At 35.5% G+C, this 19,284-nt stretch overlaps 1 pseudogene; it reads left to right on the forward strand.

Moving 5' to 3' along the window:
* The first annotated feature begins 5,405 nt into the window (after positions 1–5,405).
* On the forward strand, positions 5,406–19,284 carry LOC131853147 (L-dopachrome tautomerase yellow-f2-like; annotated as a pseudogene).

Raw genomic sequence — 19,284 nt, forward strand, 5'->3', positions numbered from 1 at the left:
TTACTAGCTGTCCCGGCAAACGTAGTTTTGACTTAAAATAAAAAAAAATTAAGGGTGGACTACCCCTAACATTTAGGGGGGGATGAAAATAAATATTGGCCGATTCTCAGATCTACTCAATACGCTCACAAAATTTCGTGACAATCGGTCAAGCCGTTTCGGAGGAGTATGGGAGCGAAAACTGTGACACGAGAATTTTATATATAAGATATATACTTCGTCACGTGGAGAGACGTCAACGTGTCGCATTCTAGAGTCATCTAAACCTTACATGAAACCTCAAAACGATCAACAAAACATAAAAATATGCAAAATTATGTTATTACTAGCTTTGCCCGCGGCTTCGGTCACGTTAATTTATCCCCTTGGGGTGGGATTTATCAAAATTCTTTCTTAGGAGATGCTTACATCATAACATCTACCTGCATGCCAAATTTCAGCCCGATCCGTCCAGTGGTTTGGGCTGTGCGTTGATAGATCACTATGTCAGTCACCTTTGAGTTATATATATTTAGATAATTGAATTAAAAACAAATATATGTGTAATAAAATATTTAAGTATTAACTAAAATAAAAATTAATTAAATATAAAATTGTACTTTAAGACTTTAGATTTAAAGTTTAATATATTTTTTTCTTTATTACAGGTATCAAAATTGTATGCAGGAACAGTTTATTAACAGATATAAAGTAATAATTTAATACATATATTACATCTATAGGCTACGGTAACCATTTACCATCAGATGGGCCGTATGCTTGTTTGCCACCATAGTAGTATAAAAACATCATATTTATGAATATTAACCGACCACAAAATTAAAAATAAATTAGTTTACTAACGAGTATACTTAAAACTAATTTACTAAAAATCCAATGAGTAATTCATAGTGTAACTTAATTTAGTTGCAATATTTTAGTTTATTTTATCTTCGACTATTGTATCTAAACTTGATTTATTCTCACTTTTTTATAATATAATTTGTTGTTTTTTTAATAATAAATAAATTTATTTTATAATGAATGTTGTTAATAATTATATTTCAATGTGTTTTTTATAAAATAAATTCTAGATAAAGTTGCTTTAAATAAAACATTTTTACGATGCTCTGTTTCTTTATTTACTATTAATGCCAGCGATTGCACTCGCATGAAATTTATAGCCTGTCTTATTCAGATGTATAAGCTATATTACTGTAAAGTTACATCAAAATCCGTTCAGTAGTTTTTGCGTAAGAGTAACAAACATCCATACTCACATACTTTCGCGTTTATAATATTAGTAACATATTTACCAGAGGTACACCGTACAAACTCGTCCGCGTGTGTACCTCAGTCCCACATATTTCAGCCTCCAAACAGCTTACAGTCTTAAATTCGAAAACCATGTCCTAGATTGTGTGGGGAATTGCTTCTACAGACTAAAGATATTATACAAAATTCGAAATTATCTTTCAACTGATCTACGTGTTCGACTGTGCGATTCTCTGATATTGTCCAAGCTGAGTTACGGTTTAGCTGTTTTCGGTTCATGTACACTAGCTAGATCACGGCGGCTTATCCAACGTGTACAAAATGCATGCGCCCGTTTTTGCTTCCGTATACCACCGCGTAGTCATGTCTCTCCTTATCTCAATAATGCTAAACTACTAAATTATGTCTTCACGTTACAACCTTTATTTTGCGACTTTGTTGTTTGATGTCATTGAATCCAAAATGCCTGATTACCTTTATAGAAAACTTGTGTGGTCTGGCAATCAGCATGCTTTTAAAACCAGGGCTTCGTTGTATCGACTAGTGACTCCAGCACATCGGACTACTGCCTTCAGAGGCAGTTTCAGATATATGGCCTCCAAGTGTTGGAATAACTTACCTCCTCCTATTCGTAATATAAAAACTAAAGTGAATTTTAAAAACCTTTTAAAAAAACACTTATTGTCTGAACAACTGACTTTAAATAGGAGGTCCTTTATCTGAGGAGTCTTTTTTTTCAACGACCGAAGTCGGTAAGCATGGTCAGGAACAATAATGTCTGACTCACGGCGCGTTTAGCCAGCGACCTTGTATATGCAACAACTATTATTTATGTACGTAGTATGTATCTATAGGTTAACAATATATGTATACATAACACACCACTTCATTTTTAATCTATTTGTATATTGTATAATGTTTTGTAATAGTATAATTTTTTAAGAGCTCGAAGTGTAATATATAAACATTCACGTATATATGTATGTAAGTATGTATTTAATTATAGGAGCCAACAGAATATCAGCGCTGCAGACTTATCTGTAGCTTCATGCTGAGTTGGTTGCCTCTTCATCATTGCGACACATAAAGCCACCTCCATTTTTATTTTATTTTGTAATATTATATTTCTGTATTATTTAATCTGTAAACTTTATTTCTATTTATAAAATGTATCTCATGTATGCTATGTGTTTGTAATGGTTGAATAAAGAACTTATCTATCTATCTATCTATCTATCTATCTTACAAAGCAAGCTAAACATAATTGAGTAATGAATAATATTTTCTATTTTTTTTCCATATTATTTATTCGATATCTATTATAATATTATTATCTACCGAGATAGACAATACAAACTCGTCTGCGTGTGTATCTCAGTGTCACCTATTTCAGCCGATAAACAGCTTGCTTTGTAAGCTGTTTATGTTGTAGGGTGCAGATTAGGCAGTGAAATTACAGGATAAGAGGCGTGACATCTGACAGACTTGACATCTTAAATTAACATTCAATCGTAATCCATCTTTACCTAAAAAAAACCCTCCTTATTCTCAGAAGAGAACAATTCACACAGCGCCATCTAGACGCAAGTTAAGTTAGCTAAAGCTTGTGTTATAGAAATAGAAATAATCTTTATTCAAATAAACTCATTACAAGCACTTTTGAATAGTCATATTTTGATTCTACCACTCATTCAGAATGCAGATTCATCACAAGAAGAATGAGCAAGAAACTTGTGTGTTGCTCTTTTTAATAGATGTTTTTTATATAAATAATTACAGTATAACAAGTAAAAGGCATGCGATAATCAACATAGAAATCGCTACGCACTCATTATTAGTGTAATCAGATAATATTGTCAGTGCTATGGATTTAAAGTTTTTCTATAAAAACATTATTATCGTTAACGAATTCTTCAATTTTAAAGTAAGCTTTTTTGCAAAGGAACTGTTTTATTTGACTTTTAAATCTTTTTTCTGGCAGATTTATAGCAGACTCTGGTATTTTATTGTAAAACCTTACGCAATTGCCATAAAATTATGGGCACTAGATAACTGATACAAATATATAGATTTTTTTTTTGTAAATACATACATATACATAGAAAACACCCAGACGGATACAAACAATCATACTCTTAAATACAAATATTTGTACCGTGCAGAGAATCGAACCCGCGACCATCGGATATAATCGTTATTTGAAATTGCAACTAACTATTACTATCACAGATACATACATATTATACATAGAAAACACCCAGACCGATACAAACAAACATACTCATGAATACAAATGTTTGTATTGTGCGAGGATTCGAACCCGCGACCATCGGAAGTAAATCGGTGTGCTAAAACCACTAGACCATTAAGACCGTAATGTGTAGAAATTCAACACCAACAACAACTAGCCCAAAATCATAGTCTAAATAATGTAAATCTTTTAAACTACGCAACTGATTTTAATGCAGTTTTTAGCAATAAATAGTGATTCAAGAGGAAGATTTATAATACATGTACACCCGTGCGAAACCTGGGTGGATAACTAGTTAAATATATAAATACTAGTGTAACATAAAGTCTGTAGTACTAATCAGGGCAGTTACAACATCAACTCTGACTACCTCGTTTTGTATAGCAGTTGTGAAGGTAATCTACCTATACATATACATAAAATTGGAGTGTCTGTTTGTAATATTGAAATAACCGTTTTTTACTACATGCATATGAATATAAATACGGTACATGCACCAAAATAACATTTTTTACAATTTTTGTCTGACTGTCTGTTCAGGCTAATCCCTGAAATGGCTGGACCGATTTTGGCGGGACTTTTTTTGGCAGGTATCTGATGTAATAAGGAGTAACTTAGGCTACATTTATTTTAGAAAATTAAAGTTAAATTACACGCGGACGAAGTCGCGGGTACAGCTAGTATAAAATATATTCAAGGAAAATGTCACACAAGTATATATATATATGTAAATTAATTACAGGAATATGTACTTTTTATATTTGAATGTACACTGACGCACCGGTTGTAGGAAATATTACTAATTAATACACTTTAGACCAGAGGTTCCCAAACATTTTTGTGTCGTAGACGCCTTGCAATATTTTCTGTTTCGGGTAGACCCCCCTATTCTAACCTGGTATTGATTTATAGAATAGAATAGAATAGAATAGAATAGAAAATCATTTATTCAAATAAACTTACATTGAAGCACTTTTGAATAGTCATAACATTTTTTTTTTTTTAATCTACCGCTCATTCGGAATGCTGTCTCATCACAAGAAGAACAAGCAAGAAACTTGTGTGTTGCTCTTTTAAATAATTTATTCTTACTTACAATTTAAGTTTAAGTGTGTGAATACAAACCACCGATTAGCACTAATTCAATTAAATACTCAAAAAGAAAAAAATATTGAATACATAACCAACTGGTTAAACAATTAATAAGAGGAAATCAGTCATAGTGATTAGAGCAGACCAGTCCCTACAAGCAGCACCCGTTCACGAGTATGACGGATGAGCCAGCCATCACTGCGCTCGACCATATTTTAGGGAGCCCAATGACCCGGCCCACCACGCCGCCACAAGTCTGGACATTTTAGTGAGCATAACTACTCAAAACACCAGACCACGTCATAGCTACTCACAATTGCCATCTGATGGTTATAATATTCACATTTCACATAAGAATGCATGCGGCAATTAATACAAAACCCGCTACGCTTTCATATTTCTAAAATAATTGAATCAAGAAAGCAATGAGATAAACAAATTATAACATTGTATGCTAATAAACTAATTATTTACTTGAATATAATATAAATTTCTAACTGCGGTAAAGTTTAGTTTTAAAAACATAAAGTAAAACCAACAAGATGATCGATGTCGTAGATCCCTTGGAGTTTGTCATAGACACCTTTTTTTTTTAACGTGTGGAAAAATCTTCAACAAGACCGTCACCCCGCCGGAGGGATGGCGAGGTGGTGTGTGGGACTCGTACCCACTAAAAACCACACGGTGTACCTCGAGGTGCCGCGGGCCGAAGTCCGGGGATCGCACTTGGCACTCAACCCAGACTTCGGCGGCTTGGCCTGTCCTGTAGATGTTGTAGGACAGGCCCCCTCTCTCTGGTTAGGGTGCTATGGCTTGCACCCTACCTTCTCGTGGCGGCGCGTGGGTACACCCGCGCGCCTCCAGGGGCTTGGTTGTGGGGTGGTGCCGCCCTCAAGGCACCCTGGGACGGAGTTGGGCTCGTCCCAACGTCTGCGCCTGGTCCTCCGGCGGGACGAGACATCTAGACACCTAGAGGTCGATATAGACCACTTTGCGAATCACTGGTCGAGACTGATATAACCATATTACGTGGTTTACAAGAACTCAGTAGTGTTGTGCTGCTACCTACGTGAGCAAAGTTAGCGATATTTCTTCGAGATGTTCTAATGCCTCCACAGAGGGCCTACAGCTTCGCGCGCCTAAATTAGGAACGATTGGGGAAAAGAAATTGTTTTGTGGACTAATAACCCCATTACTAGCAATGTACATGTCAGGTCGACCTCCACGCGGTCCCCCTGGAAACCATCCTGATAAATTCCTGGTGAACTTGTGACGATGTGCTAACTGACTGTTCAACATGATCCGTTATCGCAGGCGGGTGCATCATTCCATTATCATCCACTTAAAAAAGAAACCATCCCTTTCGACCTCTTGTTCATCTTATCATCCTCCACTGGTGCCTCGCCGGCGTAAACTGCTAGCGTAGGCGGGTGCACCATTCCATTATCATCTATAAAAAAAAACGGACCTTGAGGAAACTTCAGACTACCGCTTAAGCATCAAAATAACGTAAATTTCATGCAGGTGAAATCGCGGACAGAGCTAGTCATTTATATTTGTACTGTATATTATTCTCAGGTAGGACATTTGGAGTGCTCTGTTGCACGCGCCACGGTCAAACTACTCAATTCAGAGTTGCAAAACTTGTTCTTCCGCTGTTAACCGTTACTTTTGCAGAAATAAAGGAACAAAATCGCGTAATCATATCTTTTTTATTTATGAACTGTCTACTCGCCCCGGCTCCGCCCGAGTGTACAAATGTATTATACATATAAACCTCTAGAATCACTCTATCTAATAAAACAAAACGCTTCAAAATCCGTTGCGTAGTTTTAAAGATTTAAGCATATATATAGACGGACAGCGACAGTGACTTTGTTGTATACTATGTAATGATATGGAATATTGCACCCGCCTGCACTAAGGGTATACACTGGCAAGTAATTAGTGGGCGATAATAGAACGATCACGAAGATAGGTAAGTTAGCGCATGGTGGTGACTGTAAGACTCGGTGGTCTAGCGATTTAGCACACCGCTTTACTTCCGATGGTTGCGCAATTCATTCCTCAGGGATGCAGGGATGGTAATACATCGAAATGAGGCTTTATTTGAGGTACGAGGAATCAAACACTACACCTAATAACAGTTTATCCCCCAGACTAGATCTTAGTCTGTGTGCTTGTTCCCACTTTTTCGAAGCATATAATATCAACAAACTGTAAAAATTAATATGGACAAACTAGTTTTACCTAAGCGCCGTTTGACGAAAGTTAGTAATTCGTTTTATGGAAATTGCGTAAAATTTTATAAAAAACTTCCAGTCTTTACTCAATTTGCAAGGAAAAAGGTTTGAAATTTCTTATAAAATATTTCTTTGTAACAAAGCTTATTATAAAATTGAAGAATTTATAAATGATAACAATGTTTTTTGGAAAATATCTAACTTAAAATTCATAGCGCTATATGATTGAACAAGGATTGAGAGCGTAGCGGTTTCTATGTTGCTTGTCTCATGCCTAGTCCTTGTTACTGTAAATCTAATTAAAACAATATTTATTTAAAAGAGCAACACACAAGTTTATTGCTCATTCTTTTTGTGATGAATCTGCGTTCCGAATGAGCGGTAGGTAGTAGCGTGATATCATATAAAAACATGAGCAAGGTGTGCGAGTAATAGAAATGGCGTGGATGTACGGGCGCCGCACATCAATGATATGGACTGAGCTCAGGCCCTCCTTGCACACTGGGCCCGTGCCCAGGGCCTCGCGATGGATTGGGGCCCCCAAGTCTAGTCTGGTCTCTACTCCATTACCCAACGATAACCGATATCCACTCTCGCCTGAAAATCAATCTTAACAAATGCTTACTGACTTATGATCAATTTTTTTATAAATGTCTAGCAAGAAATTGAACGACACAATCACATAACGAAATTTTTAAAATTATATCTGCCTGGTTTGTTTTGAAGGTAGGGCATCCCCATATACATATCTAAAGAGTCAAGTTCAAAAATGACTTTGTCTATTCTAACAAAATAGTGTTTTATAATTATGGTCATAGGGCCTCATTATCCTAATGTGCCCAAGGCCTCTAATAGGTGAAAGACGACGCTGACTGTGCTTAAACATAAATTGATAACGTGTATAACGCCAGCTACACAACTGATCAGCAACAGCAAGAAGAACTGAGGTGTTTTGGGAACTGGAACGATTTTATCAATCGTTTTAATCTTCAACTTGTGGGGAAAGGGGATTGTAATGAGGCCTCATAGCCTCATTACTAGCAATGTACCATGTCAGGTTGTCTTCCACGCGGTTCCCCCTGGAAATCATCACGATAAATTCCTGGTGAACTTGTGAACAAGGGCTATTTGACCTGACCTCATCTTATCATCATCTGGTGCTTCTTCCTTATCCCATTTATTTGTGGTCGTCGTAATATGTTTTTCGCTTCCATTCATCCCTGTTCACAGTCATCTCGTTATTTACTTCCTTTCTTACCATATCATCTTTAACACAGCCCATCCATCTCTTTTTCGGCCTTCCTCTGCCCTTATAACCATCCACATTCATATGTAACACCTTTCTTAACATATTATCCTCGTTCCTACACATTACATGTCCATACCTGACCTCATCTTATCATTCTCCACAAGTGCCCCGTTAGCGCAGGCGGGAGCACCATTCCATTATCATCCATAAAAATAATCTTATTAATTTAAATGGGGAAAATTGCTTTCAGATACGTTAAATAAACTCGTATATCTAGGTACCACTGCACATATCGCTTCGCATATCCTTGATAGCGCATTATCGCTTACGTAGGACACCAACAGACTGCGGTCAGAAAATCTATATACATAATTTTAATAACCTGTTTTGTATGTCGTTTGCTTTCAACATGAATGGATGTCTGTTTGTCCTTTTATTGACTTCCTCAACTACATTTGCTATTAATAATGATAAAATTAATACCGTATTCAGTTGGAAACAAATTAGTTATGATTTTAAAGGAGTTTTATGTGAGTATTAATTTATTTTTATATTCTTCTTCCTTATACCACAGATAACATAATATTACATACTTATACTATTATTTAATATTATAAACGCAAAAACTACTGAACTGATTTTGACGAATCTTTACAGTAATATAGTTATAACTTATACATTAGCATAATAGTTCACGCGGATAGAACCGTGGGCACAGTTAGTAAACATATATATGAATCTATTACAGACTATATAGGTCTATTACAGACTCTTATGATATGGCAAATCTACCGTCAGTTCGGAATGATTTTCAATCTGAGAAGTACTGAAAACAAACTCTTTATTCTTTTTAAATTACAGATAAATTTTTAAATTCATATTACGTATAATAGAGAAGCCACCAATATATGCTATTGAAATTTTGTCAAAAATTGTGTAATCAGTGATCGTTTAAAAACAACACGCTCTTTCACAAGATAAAGATATTTAGTACAAAACAATCCTGTGCCAGCCTCTTCAGATTTCCTTGGACTGGTCTGCTCTAAACACTACGACTGATTTAATCTTATTTGACCCAAATAAATTAGTGCTAGTTGGTAGTTTGTACATTTCGACTTAAAAATGTGAAGTTACAACGATCCTTTAAAAGAGCAACACACAAGTTTCTTGCTCGTTCTTATGATGACAGGTTTCCGAACGAGTAGATTATAAAAATAAGTGTGTATACTATTGCAATAGTAGAAAGGAAATGTTGTAATCTGTGGCCGTAACTTACATTTTCTTTCTAACAGATCTAAACGACACGGAGTATGAAAGAAGCAACTCCAGCATATATTTCGTGCAAGAGTTGCATGACTCTGAGAAGTTCTTTCTGCAGTACAACAATGTACCCATCGGCTTTGAAGTTTATGGAGACAGAGTCTTCGTTACTGTACCCAAGAGACGATATGGTATTTTAAAACTTTCTTTGTAGAGGGTCTGGATAGCCGTCAGCACTTCAAATAGTCGTGAATTTTCTTTCTCACTTATTGTCACAGTTATTGAAGTTAATGACAATGGAATGTACACTGGCACCAGTGGAGGATGATAGGATGAACATGAGGTCAGGTCTGTTAGCACATCGTGACAAAAACACCAAGAATTTATCACGACGGTTTTCAAGTTGAACTGAGTGGATGTCAACCTGACATGGTACATTGTTACAATAAGATCATCAATCCCCTTTCCCCCCGATACACACATTTGTAATCCTGATATGATTGTATTTAAGTATTTATATCTGTTATCTAGTGTCCATAACAGAAGCTCTGCTTGGGACTAGATGGCGCTATGTGAATTGCTCAGGGATATTATTATATTTTAAAAATTATGTCGTAGCAGAAGCAGTTACGTAGGTTTTTAGATATAGTTATGTTAATTACTCTGACGTCACTTGCGTTATTCTCGACCAACATGGTCGAGAATAAAACAATTGTTTAACTCGTAGGTTATTATAATGAAACAAACTTAATGTAAGCACGTTTGAATAGTTACTGTATTTGTGATTCTACCACTCATTCGGAACGCAGATTCATCACAAGAAGAATGAGCAAGAAACTTGTGTGTTGCTCTTAATTAACTATTATTATTATTTCTAAGCAGACATGACTTACAAAGTCATGTAAGACTGTTGTAAGTCATGGCTGTACCTACAATTCCCGAATCATGCCAGCGCCGATATATACGCATATATTTAAATATACACTAATTCTAAACATATATATGTATGTATTTCTATATGTAAATACATACATAATATATAGAAAACACCCAGACTGATATAAATAATGAATACTAATGTATGCAATTGAGAGGAATCGAACTCGCGACCAACGGAAATAAAGCGTCAAAAAACCTCTTTCTTATGATTTAAAATGAAATTAATTTCCAGGAATACCATCAACTTTGAATTACGTAGAACTAGGGGGACCATCTTCGCCCATCCTGAAGCCGTACCCCAGTCCAAGATGGAGCGAGATCCTCGTCTCCACCTACCGTCCAAGAGTTGACGCCTGTGGTAGATTGTGGGTAGTTGATACTGGCCTTCTAGAAGTACCAGGTATGATTATTTCGTAGTTTTATACCGAAGCACTCCAGGATTACGTGAGCTTTTGTTTAAGGGACAGTGGCCAGTTATTATATTATATATATAATATAATATATAATAATAATAGGGCGATATATCTATATATATATTTAAATGTTTAAGTGTGTAACTTTATTGTTTTATATAACCAATTTAAATATAACTTTAATATTAAAGATAAATTCATGAGGTATCTGTTATTGGCTTTACTAACTAAGTAATACTATATATTATCTGTAAATTGTATAAGCTGTTGATTACCTAAAATAAATAAATAAATATAATATTACAAATACACTTCTGCAGCACTCGAAATTGAAAATACTAAGCTTTATTGGAACCGAGATATCATCACCGATAGAACAATAACATGTAATAGACCTGATATAACACTTACCTTTAAGCAAGAAAATACAACTCACCTTTTAGACATATCTATACCAAACACCGAAAACCTAAAACAGAAACATAACGTAAAGATTCAAAAATACTTACCTCTTTCGAAGAAATAAAAGATATGTGGCACCAAAAGAATGCCGATACAATTCCGATTATATTATCTTCTACTGGCGTTGTCCCAAATTCTCTACACAACTCATTCAATAAACTGCACCTTAATAAAACATTCTTCATTGAACTCCAGAAATCTACAGTATTATATTAAGAGAGCAACACACAAGTTTCTTGCTTATTCTTCTTGTGATGAATCTGCATTCCGAATAAGCGGTAGAATAAAAAAAACTTGATTGTTCAAAATGTTTATATTAAGTTTTTTTGAATAAAGATTATTTCTATTTCTTCTATTTCCCTATGCTTCCTGTATTTCTTCTAATAATATAATAATATCTAATAATGTAATAATATTATTATTAATATTATAAACGCGAAAGTTTGTGAGTATGGATGGATTTTTGTTACTCTTTCACACAAAAACTACTGAACGGATTTTAATGATGTTTACAGTAATTTAGCTAATACATAAGAATAACATATACTGTTAGGGAATTTACTCTCTGCTACCAAAATGTTAGGGATAGTACTATGTATATATATAGGGAAGCGTCTGTCACGTACCTGTATGGTTCTGCGGATTTCTTGGTCTTCAGGATCTCGAAGATATCTTCGCTAGCTTTCCAGTTTCACAATAGGTTAGTAGGTTTAACACAGTTCTAATTTATTTTAATTCACAACAAAGGCGCGCGCGTCAAGGCCGCTGTACGGTCAGTTCAGTACTAGGTAAGGGAGGGGAAGTGAAAGCGCGGGAACAGAAAACTAACGGACTCTAATATAATAATCTGTGCTTACGATGATACAGGGTAGATTTTGAACATATACTATTCAATAAAGATTATTTCTATTTCTATTTCAATTAGATACATGCTCTATAGTTAGAAATGTTTTAAATAGTCCAAATCCTAACATTCCTACTGAATAAATTAAATTAAAATATGAGAACAAATAACTTTGTAAAAAAAAAAACCCGTCCTTGTTTCTACAAAACTAGATATAGTTGAGAAATAATATACATACATAATAATGATATTAATTCTCCATTGCGCATACCTAAGCATAGGACCTATTTTTGGGAGAGCCCGTCACGACCATGAACAAGTGTGTGTGATAGCTTACATCTCAATTTATAGTCGCAATATTATTCTAATCAAGAACCTCAGTTACAGCAAGGCGTATATATAACAATAATATATATTTTGCAGTTGGTAGAAAACAGTTGAAGCGTCCGGCTGTCATCGTGTTTGATTTGAAGACCAACAAACAAATTCTGAGGTACAATTTGAAGGAAACTGACTTAGTCAATGAAAGAACCACTGGAGGTAAGAAAGCATTTTAACGACTCAAGTTTCTTAAGGACTATATATATATATTATATCTTATTTTTAGTTTGAAGAGAAACTACGGTGGCTTATGGTAAAAGACATATTTAAAACTAGCTGTACTCGCGACTTCGTTCGCGTGGAATGGTACTTTAATTTTCTAACATAACATATAAAACGAATTACTGACTTTAGCCAAACGACATTTAGGTAAAATCAGTTTGTTATTGTTACGTAAGCTTTTATTGGTGCAATCACTAAATCTTTTGAAACTGTCTATATTCATTCTGGCATATATGATATTTTCATAAATGTATTGAGAAGCAACGGTGAGGATATTTGATTCCTTAAAACACTCTCGCTATGACTCCCTGGAACCCATACCATAAATGGAGCGATTGGCCCTCTTTTGTAAACTTCTTTAGTTAGGGTAAGTTATTATAATTTTATTAATGTAAGTCTTTTTTTAAGTACCCCGCCCTAATAGGCATCTGGAGGGACGGGGATTGTTAGTAATGTGGATTGATAACCCCATTGCTAGCAATGTACCATGTCAGGTCGACCTCCACGCGGTCCCCCTGGAAACCATCGTGTTAAATTCCTGGTGAATTTGTCACGATGGGCTAACTGACCTGACCTCATGGTCATCTTATCATCCTCCACTGGTGCCCCGCCAGCGTAAACCGTTAGCGCAGGCGGGTGCACCATTCCATTATCATCCACAAAAAAAAATAGGCTTCATCTTATCTTGGCTTATCCAGCCACTCGGGGGTTGTTGCCCCCGGAGTTGATGCCGGGGCAAAGAGCCCCAACCTTCACCTCTACCCCAAGGGGTAAAGATTGGGGCCTCGTTTCTGGTCACACTCTCAATCTCTTCCGGGTTGAAGCTTCTTAGGGCTAGAATAAATTAAAAACAACTTAACCTAAGGCCATACTTGATGTACAATTTTTATTTTTATACTTTTTTTTAATTTTCGTTTTCTTTTTGATAACCAGTGTGTGTGTTATAGACAACAGTTGCCGTTTACCATCAAATCGGCCGTCAGTTTTTCTGTCATTCAAATAAAAAACACGTTGTTTCCAGGACTGACTTCAATCACAGTGGATGTAGACCCAAAGTCATGTGAAGACGCATATGCCTACATCAACGATTTAGCTACGAGCGGTGTTATAGTGTTCTCCATGAAAGAAAGAGACAGCTGGAGGATAAATCATAGCAGTTTTGTTCACGACAGCAATGCTTTGAATTTCAGTGTGGCAGGTAATTTAATTACTACATATCTAAATATATATAACTCAAAGGTGACTGACATAGTGATCTATCAACGCACAGCCCAAACCACTGGACAGATCGGGCTGAAATTTAGCATGCAGGTAGATGTTATGACGTAGGCATCCGCTAAGAAAGGATTTTGATTAATTCTACCCCCAAGGGGATAAAATAGGGGATGAAAGTTTGTATGAAACTTTGTCAATTTTAAACCGATCGAGCTGAGATTTTGCATGCATATTATGACGTAGGCATCCCTTGAGAAAGAATTTTAATAAATTCCACCCCTAAGCGGATAAATTATGCGAGCGAAGCCGTGGGCAAAAGCTAGTTTTAATAATAATATCCGGGGACAATTAACACAGCGCCATCTAGTCCCAAGCTGAGCAGAGCTTGTGTTATGGGTACTAGACAACTGATATGAATATTAAACACATATTTTGTAAATACATAATTTCCTTACTAATCCTTACTAATATCACAGATAGGATAATATTACAAATGCGAAAGAAAATTAGTCTATCTGACTGTCTGTCTCGCTTTCACGCCAAAACTACTTAACCGATAAAATTTGGTATAGAGATGGTCTAGACACTGGCTACTTATTAATGCGAAAATAGGGTTGTAAGGGGACATAAAAGGTTGTACGGAAGTATCGTCATCTTTTAAGTCCGTGCGGAATTTAACTTTATTTTTCTAAAATAAAAGTAGCCTAAGTTAGTCCTTATTATATCAGCTACCTGCCAAAAATATCCCGTCAAAATCGGTCCAGCCATTTCAGAGATTAGCCGGATCAAACAGCCAGCCAGACAGACAGACAAAAATTGTAAAAAATGTTATTTTGGTGTATGTACCGTATTTATATTCATATGCATGTAGTAAAAACTATTATTTCAATATTACAAACAGACACTCCAATTTTATTTATATGTATAGATAAAAAAAAAGGTTCGACTGGGGAAATGAAAGGTTATAAGGAAGGATCGTCATTTATAAGCGAGAAGCTTGAAAACTTAATTTTTAGGTTGTTGATTAAGGATAAATATGACAATCGAATTTTGTAATAAAATTAACCTTAAGAGGGTAAAATAGGGGATGAAAGTTTGCATGTAAATTATAATAATAATGGAATGATGCATCCGTCTATGCTAACGGTTTACGTCGAGGCACCAGTGGAGGATGATAGGCTGAACAAGAAGTTAGGCCAGTTAACCCATCGTGACGATTTCACTCTGAATTAACCACGATGGTTTCCAGGAGTTTTGCCGTGGAGGTTAACCCACTCCGATCGAACCCCCGTCAAATTCAAACGGGGATCGAAATTACGACGCCCTACGTCGAGTTCGAACCCCTAGCGATGCCCTCAGACTGGCATCGCATCCGTTAGGCGAGAGTTGGCCTTCAGCCGCTCCATAATTCATTTCTTTAGTTTGAAGTGCCATCTGCACTCGCCCCCTACCGTCCAATGAAGCTGTAAAGGCCAGCGGCGGCCAACAGCATTAGAGTAGCCTGGAAAAAGGTTGACCTAACATTGTAAATGTTAGCTATGAGGGTACTATTCCCCATTATTGACAATTCCCGCACTAAATCCATTGTTTTTTATTACAGGTAATGTTATCAATTGGAAGGACGGTATATTCAGTATAGCACTATCTGAACAGCATAAGAATGGCACAAGAACAGCTTATTACCATCCTCTAGTGTCTACTCAAGAGTTTTCTATAAACACCCAACATTTGAAGAATAGAAGTGGTGATATTGATGGGAAAGTTATAGTAAGTAAAGTTCTGGTAAATATAGAAACACGTTGTTTCCAGGACTGACCTCAATCACAGTGGATGTAGACCCAAAGTCATGTGAAGACGCATATGCCTACATCAACGATTTAGCTACGAAAGGTGTTATAGTGTCCTCCATGAAAGAAAGAGACAGCTTTTTTTTGGACTTATCTAATGCTGTTGGTTGCAGCTGGCCTTTACAGCTTCACCGGACGTTAGGGGGCGAGTGCAGATGGCATTATAAACCTGCGGAAGGACTTACGGAGCGGCTGAAGGCCGACTCCTGCCTGACGAATACGACTTTAGTCTAAGGGTACCACTAGGGGTTCGAACCTCGGCTCCGTCGTAATTTCGATCCCCGTTTGAATTGGACGGGGGATCGATCGGAGAGAAAAGAGACAGCTGGAGGATAAATCATAGCAGTTTTGTTCATGACAATAACGCTTTGAATTTCAGTGTGGCAGGTAATTTAATTACCACATAGACTATAATAATATCCGAGAACAATTCACACAGCGCCATCTAGTGCCAAGCTGAGCAGAGCTTGTGTTATGGGTACTGGACAACTGATATGAATATTAAACACATATTTTTTAAATACATCATTTCCTTACTAATATCACAGGTAGGATAATATTACATATACATATAGCACTATCTGAACAGCATACGAATGGCATAAGAACCGTTTATTACCATCCTCTAGTGTCTACTCAAGAGTTGTCTATAAGTGGTGGTATTGATGGGAAAGTTATGGTAAGTTATCAACATGGACGTAGCCAGGGTAGAGTATGGTGGAGCGCTTGAAGCCTGGCTCTGACCTGTAAGGTACCTAACCAAACCTAATAAAAATAAATTACTAAATACGATATTTCACAATCATAAGAAAGTTCATACTCGACAGTCGACCCAAAAAATAACAGTATGTTAAACAACTAGACTACCGAGATATATACATATATCTGTATAATTATTTATGAGTATATAATCTGCGATTGGTCTCAATTTTTTTCAGACCCTCGGCAATAGAGGACCTCTAACACAGAGTGGGTCTCACGACTACCATTATGGCTCCAGAACATTTGCTGTACGCCAATGTCGCACAAGATGCCATTCTGTGTTGGAATGTAGACACCGAAATGAAACCTGAAAATGTGGCCATCGTAGCACAGGACCAGGAAAACTTGTATATATATCTGGTAAACAATCTATACATATACATAAAATTGGAGTATCTGTTTGTAATATTGAAATGACAGTTTTTTACTACATGCATATGAATATAAATATGGTACATACACCAAAATAACATTTTTTTCAAATTTTTGTATGTCCATCTGTTTTGTTCCGGCTAACGCTCTGAAATGGCTGAACCGATTTTGACGGGACTTTTATTGGTAGATAGCTGTTGTAATAAGGATTAACTTAGGCTACTTGTATTTTAGAAAATATTTTTTATATTAGAAACATAAAGTTGAATTCCACGCGGACGAAGTCGAGGTACAGCTAGTTAATAATAAAATGTTATTTAGTACTAGATATACCCGCGACTTCGTCGCGTAAATTGTCGATACTTCCATATAACCTTTCATGCCCTTTTCAACGCCTTACAAACCTTTTTTCGGATTAAACCTCAGGTTCTAGACTATTTGTGTACCAAATTTCATTTAAATCGGTTCAGTAGTTTTGGCGTGAAAGCGAGACAGACAGACAGAGTTACTTTCGCATTTATAATATTAGTAAGTATAATAAGATCAATATTTTTATGTACATATTGTCAGTCTGTCTGTCGCCTGTCTTTCGGTTGAGACGATGTGTATTACATCGTCTCAACCGACAACAAAATAGAATAGAATAGAAAATCATTTATTCAAATAAACTTACATTGAAGCACTTTTGAATAGTCATTACATTTTTTTATCTATCGCTCATTCGGAAAGCTGTCTCATCACAAGAAGAACGATCAAGAAACTTGCGTGTTGCTCTTTTAAATAATTTTATTATTACTTTACATTTTTAAGTTTAAGTGTGTGATTACAACATCATATATATACATCAACATCGTATATAACCCGCAGCAGATGACAATGTTTATCTGATTGTCTTGACAAATGATTACATTTTTTTTTCAGACCTCAAAGTATCCGGCGATGATGTATGGGTCCTAGTGAATCAAATACCTACATTTGTATATTCCAAACTGAATCCTAGCGTAGAAAACTATTTCATACACAGGTAAATCCTCTAACGGGACTGGGGATAGCCCTGTCCCATTCAAATGAGGATCGGGATGGCCCTGTCCCAATTAAATGGGGATCAAATTGCATCGTCCTGCTTTAGAGACTATTTTTAATTTATTTTCATACTAACTCTGCCCGTGGTTTCACCCATTTCAATATATAAATTTCAATAAAAAATATAGCCTGTCTGTTGCATAAGCTATATTACTGTAAAGTTTCATCAAAATCCGTTTATTAGTTTTTGCGTGAAAGAATATCAAACATCCATACTCACAAACTTTCGCGTTTTTAATTCCAAAACTTAAAATTAATATTCAAAAACTACTGAACGGATTTTGATTAAACTTTACAATAACATAGTTTCTACACCAGAACAACACATAGGCTATAATTTATTAAGATATTACGTAAATTGGGCGATATATAGTGCTAAATGTCAAGCAAGTGTGATGCAGGCGATGTTGAGCGGGTCATTTAATAAATAAATAAAAATAAATATTTGTATGTGCTTCTTAAAGTTTTCCCGCCAAAAATCCATTGACATACAAATTAAATATAGGTTAAATAGAAAAATGATAGAATTCTTAATAATAATAATACTTTATTTGCCAAATGTAGGTAAACAATAAGGTGTTATAAATATGTTGTTGAGATCCGTACATTAACCTCGTAAGAGGTGTGCAAAATTTCAAATTGTAGGTACAATTAATGTTTAAGGAAATAAAATTACTGTACTACGTCATCATACCGATAGTCATTAATCAATTGTCTTTAAGTGAATGTATCAGTCAGGAAATCACCAACCGTGTAGTAAGTTTTACCAATCAGTATATTTCTAAGAGCAGTTTTAAATTGATGGATATTACCAATAGATTTTAATGCCCTTGGAAGATTATTATATATTCTAGGTCCCATTCCTAAAATACTATTACACGACATAGCAGTTTTAGCCAAAATGTACATTTTTGTATTGTCTTGTAGTCAAGCGTTTAAACTTTTTAAATTTATTTAAATTATTTTTCCTCTAAAGTTTTAAATTTACACAGAGTTATTATATATCATTTTAAAAGTATTTAGATAATGATTAAGCCGGCGTGGTTAATTTAATTGACTTATATAAAAGGAGACAATTCTAGGTTCTAATTTTGAAAAATGACATTTTTCTATTTAACCGACGATATTTTAATAGTGAAAAAGTAATGTTTTTTTTTTAATTTCATTTCAGGGCAAAGTTACAAGATTTAATAAAGGGTACAGTGTGTGAAAGAAAGTGATAAAAACTATTGTACAAGATCGTTAGAAGGGAAGATAAATTATATTCACTATAATAACAATAATAATGTACTTAGACAACTCACACAGCGCCATCTAGTCCCAAGTTAAGCAGAGCTTGTTATATTTTAACTTTCGTGTTTAATATACATTATTTATATTATTAACCGGGTCTTA

The sequence above is a fragment of the Achroia grisella genome, unplaced genomic scaffold (assembly GCF_030625045.1).
Source record: "Achroia grisella isolate CSIRO2021 unplaced genomic scaffold, CSIRO_AGI_Agris_v1 utg8885, whole genome shotgun sequence".
In the NCBI taxonomy this organism is placed as follows: Eukaryota; Metazoa; Arthropoda; class Insecta; order Lepidoptera; family Pyralidae; genus Achroia; species Achroia grisella.